Source organism: Fundulus heteroclitus, unplaced genomic scaffold, assembly GCF_011125445.2.
Source record: "Fundulus heteroclitus isolate FHET01 unplaced genomic scaffold, MU-UCD_Fhet_4.1 scaffold_53, whole genome shotgun sequence".
NCBI classification, from domain to species: domain Eukaryota; kingdom Metazoa; phylum Chordata; class Actinopteri; order Cyprinodontiformes; family Fundulidae; genus Fundulus; species Fundulus heteroclitus.
The window spans coordinates 1116651-1129558 of record NW_023396956.1 but is presented as its reverse complement, the minus strand read 5'-3'; the positions used below and the strand labels follow the sequence as shown (position 1 = coordinate 1129558).

The 12908-nt window shown below is 46.9% G+C and overlaps 1 protein-coding gene across 4 annotated transcripts in view; it reads right to left on the bottom strand.

The window, feature by feature from the left end:
• The window catches only part of LOC105916503 (nck-associated protein 5), a 60350-nt gene extending 48575 nt beyond the window's left edge, over positions 1-11775 (bottom strand). For 2 of the 4 annotated variants that reach the window (XM_036132599.1, XM_036132598.1), the window contains exon 1: positions 10935-11775. The gene's annotated coding sequence lies outside the window, so the exon portion shown is untranslated. The remainder of the gene's footprint in view (positions 1-10934) is intronic. The other 2 variants (XM_036132597.1, XM_036132596.1) reach the window with 2 other exon arrangements.
• Between the last annotated feature and the right edge of the window lie 1133 nt (positions 11776-12908).

Sequence of the window (12908 nt, the reverse complement as noted above, 5' to 3'; positions counted from 1 at the left end):
ATAAGACAAGTCGATGCCTTCCTCCTATAGTGCAGACATGCAAATAACGAACAGAAAACCTCAGCAGGGAGCTTTTGAAGGCCAGTTCAGCCATTCTGTCTGTGTCAGAAACCTTACCTGGTTGTTATAGAGCAGCTTCTCCATAAACAGAAAAACTTTGCCCCGTTTCACGCTGATTGCTCTGCAGACGGTCCCTGCAGGCCGCTCAGACTCCCTCAGCCTGCAACACGCTCAGCTTGTTTCAAACACTGACGGTTAAATCTGTCCATTTCAAGCTTCCAGTTGTAGCAGCAGCATCAGAAACCTTTAGCCGTGAGAGAAATTCTGTCTTTTACTAACGTTCCAGCTTGGACCGGCTTTTTGTGCACAAAGACCGGTACTTTTACATTTTGGTCATCGTGTGCAGAGGAATTCATCACAAAGAGCTTTAAGACTTTAAAACCATTTCTCTGACCAAACTGTTCTCTGAGTTCCTGTGAGGAACCATCCATGCTGCAGATGTAACGGACCAGCGTGAAGCGGGTCTACCTGCCTGTCAGGACAGCGGCGGAGCTTTCACTTTAAATCTTGTGAATGACCGCTTGCTTCCGGCTGTTTCACATTTAATTAGTTTTCGGCTATGAAGGGAGAAACGTGCAGCGCGTGTTTACTTTGAGCTCTGTCAGCGAGGGACGCTCTGCGGTGTAAATAGTGTAATTAAGTGTCTTCCTCTGGATGGGTGGGAGGCTAATTTGCTGTAATCAAGGCAGCAGTTCAGCCAATGGCGTTGCTGCTGGAAGAATAAGAGCAGAACCTCAGAGGCCCGCTCCCTCCGGGTGTTTAACGAACACATATTTGTGCCTCAGATCACATCCTGCTGATACTCACCAGCAGCCGGTCTCATGACAGCGGCGTGCAGCTGGAAGCAGGACGTCTCTGGAGGACGTGTCCATAGCAGAGGGACTCAACACACCAGACATTCCTCCATGACTGAAGCAGGAGCGTCCTGGTCATTTGGGGACTTTTCATTCAATTCAATTCAGTTTAATATTTCTACAGCTCCAATTAACATCCCGTCATCTAAAGGTTCTTTCCAAAGTCAGCTTCCATCAGATCCTCCAGGTTGGTGAGAAAGTTTCCTCTCTAAGGAAACCCAGCAGGTTGCATCAAGTCTCTCCAAGCAGCATTCACTCCTCCTGAAAGAGCGTAGAGCCACAGTGGACAGTCGTCTGCATTGTTGATGGCTTTGCAGCAATCCCTCATACTGAGCATGCATGAAGCGACAGTGGAGAGGAAAACTCCCCTTTAACAGGGAGGAGAACCTCCAGCAGAACCAGAACCAGGCTCAGTGTGAACGCTCATCTGCCTCCACCCACTGGGGCTTAGAGAAGACAGAGCAGAGACACAGAAAGCTCAGAAGCTCACATTGACCCAGGAGTACTTTCTATGTTAGAGAAGACAGAGCAGAGACACAGAAAGCTCAGAAGCTCACATTGACCCAGGAGTACTTTCTATGTTAGAGAAGACAGAGCAGAAACACAGAAAGCACAGAAGCTCACATTGACCCAGGAGTACTTTCTATGTCAGAGAAGACAGAGCAGAGACACAGAAAGCTCAGAAGCTCACATTGACCCAGGAGTACTTTCTATGTTAGAGAAGACAGAGCAGAGACACAGAAAGCACAGAAGCTCACATTGACCCAGGAGTACTTTCTATGTTAGAGAAGACAGAGCAGAGACACAGAAAGCACAGAAGCTCACATTGACCCAGGAGTACTTTCTATGTCAGAGAAGACAGAGCAGAGACACAGAAAGCTCAGAAGCTCACATTGACCCAGGAGTACTTTCTATGGTAGAGAAGACAGAGCAGAGACACAGAAGCTCACATTGACCCAGGAGTACTTTCTATGTTAGAGAAGACAGAGCAGAGACACAGAAAGCACAGAAGCTCACATTGACCCAGGAGTACTTTCTATGTTAGAGAAGACAGAGCAGAGACACAGAAAGCACAGAAGCTCACATTGACCCAGGAGTACTTTCTATGGTAGAGAAGACAGAGCAGAGACACAGAAAGCACAGAAGCTCACATTGACCCAGGAGTACTTTCTATGTTAGAGAAGACAGAGCAGAGACACAGAAAGCACAGAAGCTCACATTGACCCAGGAGTACTTTCTATGGTAGAGAAGACAGAGCAGAGACACAGAAAGCTCAGAAGCTCACATTGACCCAGGAGTACTTTCTATGGTAGAGAAGACAGAGCAGAGACACAGAAAGCTCAGAAGCTCACATTGACCCAGGAGTACTTTCTATGTTAGAGGAGACAGAGCAGAGACACAGAAAGCACAGAAGCTCACATTGACCCAGGAGTACTTTCTATGTTAGAGAAGACAGAGCAGAGACACAGAAAGCTCAGAAGCTCACATTGACCCAGGAGTACTTTCTATGGTAGAGAAGACAGAGCAGAGACACAGAAAGCTCAGAAGCTCACATTGACCCAGGAGTACTTTCTATGTTATAGGAGACAGAGCAGAGACACAGAAAGCTCAGAAGCTCACATTGACCCAGGAGTACTTTCTATGTTAGACGGTAATAGAGGATGATCTGCCTCCACCCACTGGTAATGATTTATTCAAACTGTTTTTTCCACAGTTTTAAAAACAGGAATTAGGAGGAGAGGCTTTAGCTTATCCTGGATTTTCTTTAATTCAACCAGGTCCAAAATGATACATGAAGGCTCAGATATATGCAGACTCTGGAGGAGTCATGGTGGGTCTTTCAGAACATCCGACCAACTTCCAGAAGATGGATCCGGGAAGGTTTTGGTCCAGATGGAACTTGTTAGGAGACAACCAGACACTACCGGGTGTATGTAAACATCTGACCCTCTGTGAATGAGAGAGAATCCACAATAAATTTAAACTTGTGTTCCTAGTTTATGTTTTAATAAATATTCCAGCTCCTGATAAATGATTAAAGCTAAGATGGCGCTCCTGAAAGCAGAGCAGCTCCTCCTGTAACGAGTCTTTGACAGCCGGTACCGCCGGTTCCCACAGTAATCAGAGTTTTAGAACCACGGTCCATAAAAAGCTTATATACTACTTATATATACTTAAGTTTCATTCTGTCTACTGAACCCAGACGGGAAAGAACAGAGTACCCAGGAAGTCACATCCTGGTTCTCTGGAGAACGCAGGAGGAGCCGTCCTCACCTGAGATTTATCGCTTCCTTCACATAACGACGTGTTTTCAGCTGCGCTGCTCGTTAGAAACGGAGAACTTTATTCTGATAATCAGAGTCAAACCAACTGAGAATAAAAACAGGATTTCAGCTGAAACTCAGATCCTCCATCGTCTTTTTCAGCCCTGGAGAATTTTAATTGATCTTGAAAAGATGGAAATTTTATGCGTCCGTCTCCTTTGTTCCATAAATAGTCAGCGAGATATTTCTGGCTCAAAGCTGCTCTCTGCCTCGGTTCTGACGCTGCCTCGGTTCTGACGCTGGCCCGGTTCTGACGCTGGCCCGGTTCTTACGCTGCCTCGGTTCTGACTCTGATGTTCACACCAATCAGGCTGATGCTGCTGCAGACGCGTCAGCTCTGATGCAGATACGGACTGTGGTCTGTAGTTCTTTGGAGGACGACCCGGCTCAGCACATCTGCTCTTCTTCTGTTCAGAACCACGGATCAGAACCACGGATCAGAACCACGGATCTGATCCGTGACGGAGGAACCCAGCAGCTGCTTATGTGCATTTAATGCAGCAGTTAATAAACGGCGTGTGTCTCTAATAAGGAATCCTATAAACTGCACGTTGCTTTGCTGCAAAACCAGAACAATAAATAAAAGGCCAGAACCCGGAGAACAGAGACCATGTGGACGGAACCGGCTGCACCACTTTGGACCGCTTCAATCTGATGTTTGAAACAGAGATGCACTCATCACAGTGGTGTCGGTTCTGATCCCACAGTCTCGGGTCAGTTCTGGTACCAGAACCCTGATCGCATAAGGATTTTTAAAGATCTCGGTTCTTCTCACAAACAGTTTTCATCTCAACAAAAGATGGGAATCATGGTTCCTCCATCAGGGTTCCTCCATCATGGTTCTGTTCATCATAGTTCCTCCATCATGGTTCTGTCCATCCAGGTTCCACCATCATGGTTCTGTCCATCATGGTTCCTCCATCATGGTTCCTCCACCATGGTTCTGTGCATCATGGTTCCACCATCATGGTTCTGTCCATCATAGTTCCCCCATCATGGTCTGTGCATCATGGTTCTGTCCATCATGGTTCCTCCATCACAGTTCCCCCATCATGGTTCTGTCCATCACAGTTCCTCCATCACAGTTCCTCCATCATGGTTCTGTCCATCATGGTTCTGTCCACCATGGTTCCTCCATCATGGTTCTGTCCATCATGGTTCCTCCATCATGGTTCCTCCATCATGGTTCTGTCCATCATGGTTCTTTCCATCATGCTTCCTCCATCACGGTTCTGTGCATCATGGTTCCTCCATCATGGTTCTGTCCATCATGGTTCTGTCCACCATGGTTCTGTCTATCATAGTTCCCCCATCATGGTTCTGTGCATCATGGTTCCTCCATCATGGTTCTGTCCATCATGGTTCTGTCCACCATGGTTCCTCCATCATGGTTCCTCCATCATGGTTCTGTCCATCATGGTTCTGTCAATCATGGTTCTGTCCATCATGGTTCCTCCATCATGGTTCCTCCATCATGGTTCTGTGCATCATGGTTCTGTCCATCATGGTTCCTCCATCATGGTTCTGTCCATCACAGTTCCTCCGTCATGGTTCCTCCATCATGGTTCCCCCATCATGGTTCTGTGCATCACGGTTCTGTCCATCATAGTTCCCCCATCATGGTCTGTGCATCATGGTTCTGTCCATCATGGTTCCTCCATCACAGTTCCTCCATCATGGTTCTGTCCATCATGGTTCTGTCCACCATGGTTCCTCCATCATGGTTCTGTCCATCATGGTTCCTCCATCATGGTTCCTCCATCATGGTTCTGTCCATCATGGTTCTTTCCATCATGCTTCCTCCATCACGGTTCTGTGCATCATGGTTCCTCCATCATGGTTCTGTCCATCATGGTTCTGTCCACCATGGTTCTGTCTATCATAGTTCCCCCATCATGGTTCTGTGCATCATGGTTCCTCCATCATGGTTCTGTCCATCATGGTTCTGTCCACCATGGTTCCTCCATCATGGTTCCTCCATCATGGTTCTGTCCATCATGGTTCTGTCAATCATGGTTCTGTCCATCATGGTTCCTCCATCATGGTTCCTCCATCATGGTTCTGTGCATCATGGTTCTGTCCATCATGGTTCCTCCATCATGGTTCTGTCCATCACAGTTCCTCCGTCATGGTTCCTCCATCATGGTTCCCCCATCATGGTTCTGTGCATCATGGTTCTGTGCATCATAGTTCTGTCCATCATGGTTCTGTCTATCATGGTTCTGTCCATCATGGTTCCTCCATCATGGTTCTGTCCATCATGGTTCCTCCATCATAGTTCCCCCATCATGGTTCTGTGCATCATGGTTCTGTGCATCATAGTTCTGTCCATCATGGTTCTGTCTATCATGGTTCTGTCCATCATGGTTCTGTGCATAATAGTTCTGTCCATCATGGTTCTGTCCATCATGGTTCTTTCCATCATGGTTACTCCATCATGGTTCTGTCCATCATGGTTCTTTCCATCATGCTTCCTCCATCACAGTTCTGTCCATCATGGTTCCTCCATCATGGTTCTGTCTATCATGGTTCTGTCCATCATGGTTCTGTGCATAATAGTTCTGTCCATCATGGTTCTGTCCATCATGGTTCTTTCCATCATGGTTACTCCATCATGGTTCTGTCCATCATGGTTCTTTCCATCATGCTTCCTCCATCACGGTTCTGTGCATCATGGTTCCTCCATCATGGTTCTGTCCATCATGGTTCTGTCTATCATGGTTCTTTCCATCATGCTTCCTCCATCACGGTTCTGTGCATCATGGTTCCTCCATCATGGTTCTGTCCATCATGGTTCTGTCCACCATGGTTCTGTCCATCATGGTTCCTCCATCATGGTTCTGTCCATCATGGTTCCTCCATCATAGTTCTGTCCATCATGGTTCTGTCTATCATGGTTCTGTCCATCATGGTTCCTCCATCATAGTTCTGTCCATCATGGTTCCTCCATCATGGTTCTGTCCATCATGGTTCCTCCATCATAGTTCCCCCATCATGGTTCTGTCCATCATAGTTCCTCCATCATGGTTCCTCCATCATAGTTCTGTCTATCATGGTTCTGTCCATCATGGTTCCTCCATCATGGTTCCTCCATCATAGTTCTGTCTATCATGGTTCTGTCCATCATGGTTCCTCCATCATGGCTCCTCCATCAAGGTTCCTCCATCAGGGTTCCTCCATCATGGTTCTGTCCATCATGGTTCCTCCATCAGGGTTCCTCCCTCATGGTTCCTCCATCATGGTTCCTCCATCATGGATCTGTCCATCACGGTTCTGTCCATCATGGTTCCTCCATCATGGTTCTGTCCATCATGGTTCTGTCCACCATGGTTCTGTCCATCATGGTTCCTCCATCATGGTTCTGTCCATCATGGTTCCTCCATCATAGTTCTGTCCATCATGGTTCTGTCTATCATGGTTCTGTCCATCATGGTTCCTCCATCATAGTTCTGTCCATCATGGTTCCTCCATCATGGTTCTGTCCATCATGGTTCCTCCATCATAGTTCCCCCATCATGGTTCTGTCCATCATAGTTCCTCCATCATGGTTCCTCCATCATAGTTCTGTCTATCATGGTTCTGTCCATCATGGTTCCTCCATCATGGTTCCTCCATCATAGTTCTGTCTATCATGGTTCTGTCCATCATGGTTCCTCCATCATGGCTCCTCCATCAAGGTTCCTCCATCAGGGTTCCTCCATCATGGTTCTGTCCATCATGGTTCCTCCATCAGGGTTCCTCCCTCATGGTTCCTCCATCATGGTTCCTCCATCATGGATCTGTCCATCACGGTTCTGTCCATCATGGTTCCTCCATCAGGGTTCTGTCCATCATGGTTCTGTCCATCATGGTTCCTCCATCATGGTTCTGTCCAACATGGTTCCTCCATCATGGTTCTGTCCATCATGGTCCATCACAGTTTCTCCATCATGGTTCTATCCATCATGGTTTCTCCATCATGGTTCTATCCATCATGGTTCCTCCATCATGGTTCCTCCATCATGGTTCTGTCCATCACGGTTCTGTCCATCATGGTTCCTCCATCATGATTCTGTCCATCATGGTTCTGTCCATCATGGTTCCTCCATCATGGTTCTGTCCAACATGGTTCCTCCATCATGGTTCTGTCCATCATGGTCCATCACAGTTTCTCCATCATGGTTCTGTCCATCATGGTTCCTCCATCATGGTTCCTCCATCATGGTTCTGTCCATCACGGTTCTGTCCATCATGGTTCTGTCATGGTTCCTCCATCATGGTTCTGTCCATCAGGGTTCCTCCATCATGGTTCTGTCCATCATGGTTCCTCCATCATGGTTCTGTCCAACATGGTTCCTCCATCATGGTTCTGTCCATCATGGTCCATCACAGTTTCTCCATCATGGTTCTGTCCATCATGGTTCCTCCATCATGGTTCTGTCCATCACGGTTCTGTCCATCACGGTTCTGTCCATCATGGTTCTGTCATGGTTCTGTCCATCATGGTTCTGTCCAACATGGTTCCTCCATCGTGGTTCTGTCCATCATGCTTCCTCCATCACGGTTCTGTGCATCATGGTTCCTCCATCATGGTTCCTCCATCATGGTTCTGTCCATCACGGTTCTGTCCATCATGGTTCTGTCATGGTTCCTCCATCATGGTTCTGTCCAACATGGTTCCTCCATCATGGTTCTGTCCATCATGCTTCCTCCATCACGGTTCTGTGCATCATGGTTCCTCCATCATGGTTCTGTCCATCATGGTTCCTCCATCAGGGTTCCTCCATCATGGTTCTGTCCATCATGGTTCCTCCATCATGGTCCATCATGTCCACCCTGTCGGTGTCGCTGTGGCTCTAAAGCTGCAGCCAACTAAAAATGGTTCTTGGAGAACGTTGGAGGAAAACCTCAAAGAAACCAGGATCTTCACTTTTAGGCAAGAAGGGAATTCGAACCTAAATGCAGAAGACGTGCGACTGAAGATGCAGGTGGAGATGTTTAGTGGCAGAACCTGCAGCGCGGGGAGGAGGCAGGAGAGGAACTGAAGAACATCTGACTGGAGACACGGGGAACCCGACGTGGACCACGAACAACGGCAGAACGTGCCGAGGAGGTCCAGCTGTCACCTACTGGGAGGACGACTGAGCAGGAAAACACAGGAACGGTTCTGACTGACCCAAAGACTAAATATGCATCTGAACCAGAACCACAGAGAGAACAAAGAATCTCAACTCAAAGAAACGAAATGAGAACCAAACAACCCAGAGCGATCCAAACACAAACGACCCATAAACCATAACGCTTTAATTACTTAAATATGGATATAACCAGGATAAAACGGGACGTAAAACCTGAACAAAAACATTAGAAGAGAACCATCATCTGGACCTGAGCTGGTTCTCACACAGCTCAGTTCTGTGTTCCTCCATCACTGGGTGGTTTGGACCATCCACAGAACCGGACCGGTCCAAACTGCAAAGACCAATCAGGTCCATCCAGGACCTGTATTTGCACTAGTTCAGCCTTTTTGTAAAAACAATTTAAAACACAATAATTTATATTTTATATTTTTATATTTAAAATGTATTTATATTTAAAGCAAAGCTAAACCAAAGCAATGCTAAATGATATTAGTTTAAAGGAGTACAGCATAAGTTCCAGGATTTCTGCACAAGTCTGCCCCCTGTGGTGACATGGTGAAATTACATCAGCCTGCATGGGAGACGAGGCAAAGCATCTTCTGCTGCGACTGCACAGATCTTTTGTTTAGAGGCGCGATGTCTTCTGAGGTAAGAAAGGTATAAATATTGAAGTTAACCCGTGTTCTCTCGCTGTTGCTTATGAGTTTTAACTTTACACAATAATGTTGTTGCACTATTTATACATATATATGTATTTTACATTAATGTTTTTATCTGGCTGAGAATCTCACTTGAGAGGTTTTTTTACATGTAAAGTGCATTACAAATAAAGTGCACGATTATTATTATTATTATTATCATTATTATTATCATTAAGATGCATCGTTTACAGCGGAGACTCAACAAAGTGGCAGGGGAACGAGAGCGCAGGGCGCCTCACGCCCACGAGCAAAGGTTTGGTCTGAATCAGTCTCTCATAAACTGACTATCCAGTTATAACTGCGGTAAATAGAGGAAAACTCATTTTACACTTTGGGCAATGATAAGGGCATGTATGGTAAAGAAAATAAATGATATTTAACTTCAAAACGTGCACTATGCACCTTTAAAGCTCACAACTACAACTTTTTCATCGAAACGACTAATTAAAAAAAATAACACATCCACAGAACATCTAGAGTGGGGCAGATTAAAAGTATTCATTTTACTGAACAATAAATATGCAGTGTAGAAATAATTGTTCTATACATTTGACGGACAGCACTGAGAAATGGCTGCTTCTCATCGTTACATTTCTCAGATTAAGTTAATGCAGACCAAAAAAGAAGCAAAACGAGGGTCAAAGTTTTGAGCCTTGGTGGAACCATTTAACTTACCTGGACAGGTAAGTTAAATGTTTGCTAATGCTAACCATTATGCTAATGCTAACATTATACTAATGCTATGATTGTGCTAGTGCTAACCATTATACTAATGCTAACATTGTGCTAGTGCTAACATTGTGCTAGTGCTAACATTATGCTAGTGCTAACCATTATGCTAATGCTAACGTTATGCTAATTCTACTGGACCTGGTTAATGATGTTACAGAACCGTTGGCAGAGTGAGCACCTATAGCATCGCCTTCAGAGCTATTCCAGTGTTTGAGAGGAACAAGACAGACGTTTCTATGTTTAGTGGAAACATCCAGAGCGGAGGAAGTCATGTCGAACTCTGGACCATTTTACCACCATCTACACCCCAGTAACGCTAGAGTCCTGCCTCCTTGGTCCCGGCAGTCTGATGCAGCAGCTCCGCAGCATAACGCGGTGACAGACCAAACCTGTGCGATTATTTCAGATTAGCATTTACAACCCGGACAAAACAACAGTGACACCAAATGTTTAAGTGAACGTGTTCTGGGTCGGGATATTTAAATTCAGATCTGTTCTTTGGTTTCCCGCTCCAACAAGCTGTCAGGTAAGATACTGCCGACTCATAAATACTCCTCACAAGCTCACTTCAAAAACTGAACCTTCTGGTTCTGACCCAGTTTGCTGCCAGAGCATCTGCATTGGTATCTGGTGTTTCCCACAGATTTCAGTGATTAAGGTTTTTAGTTTAATACATAAATAAATCAAAGGTCTGCTTGTGATGGAAGCACATCCTCAGGAGTCGACATGTTAGATTTGCCTAACCATCCGGGTGGTGGGGGGGATGCAGAGATCCATAAAGTTCTGAAGACCCGGGATGCTGACCCAGTCTGAACGGCATTCTGACCCAGCGGAGGAACAGCCTGATGCTTTTAGTCTGAAACCACGGCAGACTGAAGATAAATGCTTTCAGGAACCTTAAATTATTGATCCGGCTCTCCGCTGACTCTGCCACCTCAGCCCACTTTCCAGGTACTGTGGAGGAAGCCCGGTTACTTGTTGCCGGACCTGACATTTCCCCGGTCATATATAATGCATATGGATGCCAGTGCTGCATGAAGCTTGCCTTCAATATGGCATCCGGCTCCCTGATTCAGCGCCGCGCCACAGAAATCACAGGATATGAGGTGAAGGGACAGAAAGCCGGGCTGCCAGCATCCTTACCTGTGCGTGTCCACGCAGACAGAGGCCGGCGGAGTCAGCAGGCTGACAGCTCTCTGCAGAGGTTCGCCGTCTGCATCACTTCGGCAGACAACCCGAAGAGCCACGACTCCGCGATGTGGGTCAGAGCGGCAGCAGGCATCCTGGTTGCACGCGTCCGAGCATCCAGCCGCATCCTCGTCCTCCGTCTGCAGCCGTGCGCGGATCCAGATGTGACAAATTCCAAATGAGACCAAATCCACACGGTTGTGAGGTCCAGACCTGACGGCAGGCTTCTCCGTCAGTCTGCAGCAGCAGCAGCAGCAGCAGCAGCGCCTGAGTGAAACCCGTCCTCCTCTCCTCCCCCCTCTGCCTCCGATTCACTCCTCTATCGCTCTATTTCTGTCTTTTTCTGATGCTCAGCCATACTTCCACTCCACTGCTCCCTCTCTCCTACGCTGATTCTCAGCTGTGGCTCAGCCTTTGCCCAGAGGATGCTGAACATGTGTTCAGGGTGGGGGTTGGGGGCTGCTGACTTCATAGGTGGCACGCTTGCTCCTCACACTGATAGGTCAGGCGGCACGGCGCTGGCACACTGGGCTCAGCAGCGCCTTTAAACATGAAATCTGGTTTTTAACTCCACATTCTGCTGGTTTTAAATCAAATGCACGGGCAGATGTCTAGATGGTGACAGTCTGAGTGATTTCCGTGAAACATGGAAGAGCAATTTGTAAATTCAGCCCAACCTAAACAGTGATGTTGTCACTGTGCTGCCCTGCAGGGATGCAGCAACGACAGGACGCAGAAACAAACCCCGCTCGCTCCCAAACACTCTGCAGGAACGGACCGGCTCCCTTTTTGCTTCATTGCGGCGAGATGAGCTGCACATTTCTGCACATCGCAGGACGGGAGCAGGGAGGGAGGAAAGGGAAGACGTGGGAGGGTTTGTAGGGGGAAAACAGACAAACATTGACGGGGGGGAGGGGGAGAGGAGAGAGAGAACAGAGAGATGTGGAGTATTTATAGAAGGCTGAGGAGAAGAAATAAGCTGCTGTATGACACTGGGCTAATTCACGTCAGAGGCCGCTGCAGCAGCGCCGCAACCTAGATTCCTGCAGCCGTCATCTTAGGGATGCGGCTCAGCTCCCCAAGGGATTGCTGATTTAATTAACAGCTATGAGACACGAACTCAGTCAGGAAAATCACATCCATGAGACCATCATACGAGCAATTAGGCTGAGTCACAGACGTCATACAACGCAAATCTAACCACTTCCTCACAAATCTGTTGTCTTTGCATCATTTGCACTGGGAAATGTAGATGATGCTGAATTTTACATGTCAAAAACACGTGACTTCTGCACATTTACCAACCATGCATACGTTTGTTGGTCTGTTGGTCTGTGGAAAATGGGATACCTCTGGGCGAATGCTCTGACCTAGATTAGGCCTTGATGCTCTCAGGCCTGGCAGGCATGCGAGTGTAAGGGTGCCGACCGGGGAGTGGAGCATGCATCCGCACACAGAAGAGAGAAAAGTCCCAGGGAGGAGGAAGTAACGCAGGAGAGCCTCAGCTGGACGCAGCCAAGCTCTCCAAACCCAGAATGAAAGGAGCCTTAATGCCGCCGCTGAGCCAACAGCATCGATTTCACAGAGAGATTTTTATTCCACCTCAGTTTGTGGAAACGGATCAGCAGATTAGCACCCACAGCGCCGCAGATTAAAACGTCTCTAAAAACATCTCCATATGGCCTAAAACCGGAACCATGCGATGACGAGGTTACATAACGAGAGGCAGAGCATCTGGAGCCAAACGCCGCACCATTAAATACTCTCTACCCCAGATAAACGTCGCATTTAAACGCTCATTTTATCTATGGCCACTTCTTCCTCAGTAGGTTTTATTCGTGCTTTTCTCCTTTTTACCAGTTTAATTCTGTTTTTGTGCTAATGTTTGCATTAATGCAGGCTTTTATAATAGTTTTATCTCAATCTTAT